We start from the raw sequence: 2,333 nt of genomic DNA, 5'->3' as shown, positions 1-2,333 counted from the left end.
CTATTTATTTAAATTTTTTGTATCAAATATTTCAATATGAAATAATAATAAAAATAATATATTTATATTATTAAATCTATTTTATTTGATAAAAAATATTTCTATTTTATATATCACCATATATTAAAATTTATTTCCAATTTTGAAATTATAAATAAGGTTTATTTGTGTCACTTTACAAACAAATAAAATGACAAAAACTAAAAGATAATAATTTAAAAAAATAAATCAATATATTTTAAAATGGACTGACACGTGTCAGTTACGAGACATGTTTTAGCTATTTATTATGAGTTTAGGTATGCAATTCAAATTCCTATTTAGTTTAAGAATGTTTTGACACGTTAATATTGTTTGAGTATGTATTTTCCTTGACTTCATAGTGCGGGCATGAATAAGCCGTTTTCCCTAAACTACCAACATACTACACAGGACTGCTTCTACAGCGTCTCTCTAAACTAAGCTCATTTGCATTAAACTGAGGTCTTGCAATACATTATGCATATAAGTTGGAAAACATCATCTTCTTATTTTAATTTTGCGGGGCGGCTGACTACTTAGGATATGATTAAGCAAATACACGCACGTAAACTAGTGGCAAATTACGGGAACACTATAATGGTATATGTATATTCTTAGTATTTTTTTTTATTCACGTGTGTAGCCAATATATTTTATGATCAGAAGTTGTGGTGTAATAGACTATAAATACATATATAATTAAATAATACACGTCCATGGCTGCTCACTTCTCAGCTTGTATATGATAAAAAATGTCTATATGGTCTCTTATATTAATGCGTTCCATATTTTCCATCAAATAATTCGAAGCAACATACTCTAAAACTATAATTAAAGACGCATATTGTATTGACCCAAATTAAAAATATTGTAAAATAAATGGAGACACGTGCAGCACTGTACATTCTATAGCATTTTCCATACGATTAGGCACCCACTATTATTAAGCAGTTCTTCGCAATATATAATGCAATATTAGCCATGCCGGATGAGGCCTGCTGTATTGGGAGAGTTTAGACGTCGACAAATAAATATTTTCATTTTCATCAGAGATATACAGATACATGAACATGACTACTAGTATTTTTTTTGACGACGAAAGAATAAATGATCCAGAGTACGATGACTACTAGTTTAAACACCCAAAAAAAGTTCATGAAATGAGATTAGGTATTTAAAAAAATATAGGTCATGTTGATGATAAATAGGGAAGGAGTTGACCAGAGGGTAATAAGATGCGGCAGCCGGAAAAGGAATAAACCGCTTTGACCGGTCATCATTATTAGTAGATGACTAATTATTTAGTGTTTCAGTAGGGTCCCAATGTCGATGACGTGGCAGAACGTGGCTGTATTTCATCCCACGTGGACTGTTGCCCCTTTACGCTCACCAAAGGTCCTCTTTCAAGCCAGCGAAGCCGCGAATTGTCGTCGTTCTAAAGTAACCATCCACTCTGGTTTTATACGTAGACATAAATAATATCATATTGAGCAACAAAATATGGGAGTACTGAGTACAAGTGTATAATTAATCTATTCGTTGATCAATTAAGTACCAGATAGATATATTAAAGATTCAACCTCTAACACACAATGTCAGATCAGTTATAAAATAATATCACCAAATAATTCGAATATTTAAACACCTTTTTGAATAAGCCCTGTTTTGGTTAATTTACATAAATCATAAGTTATGTGAGCCAGGTTTATCCAGTTCTTGTATACCGGATTCATTGTATCAAAAGAGTTTGTATTAGTTGATGTACGGAAACTGACAAATCCAGCAAAAGGTGTGATGATAATCCGCATGAAATAGATTGGTGATTTTTGTCTGAGAGAAAGTACACAATGTGCGGGATAATGTACATCTATATTGTTAAAAAAGAAGTACCCATTTAAAAATGTTCTTACTTCATTAATTAAACTTTCTATTTTTTTTTCTTGTCTTTTTCAGTTGCATTTATGAAGTATCCTAAAACGAATAAAACTACCTAATTTATTACTTATCTTTTCAGTTAAATTAATGAAATATGCTTAAATGAATTTAAACTTCATATTTTATTGTTTGTCTTTGTCAGTTACCTTAATGAAATATCCTTAAATAAATTTGTACATAATGTCATTTAATCAACCAAGAAAACTCATGAGTTATCCTTACGTGCATAATTTTAATAATAGAGATTTTAAAAAACGTGCATCATTAAAATGTTACCTAAAACATGCAGCACTAATATATAACATGCATCAATAAAACTAGAATTTGACTCACACAATTGTACGGATATTATTTTCAGTTGATTAAATTTAAAAATA

This window comes from Brassica oleracea, chromosome C1, assembly GCF_000695525.1.
Source record: "Brassica oleracea var. oleracea cultivar TO1000 chromosome C1, BOL, whole genome shotgun sequence".
Classification (NCBI taxonomy): Eukaryota; Viridiplantae; Streptophyta; class Magnoliopsida; order Brassicales; family Brassicaceae; genus Brassica; species Brassica oleracea.
This window is presented reverse-complemented; position numbering follows the sequence as displayed.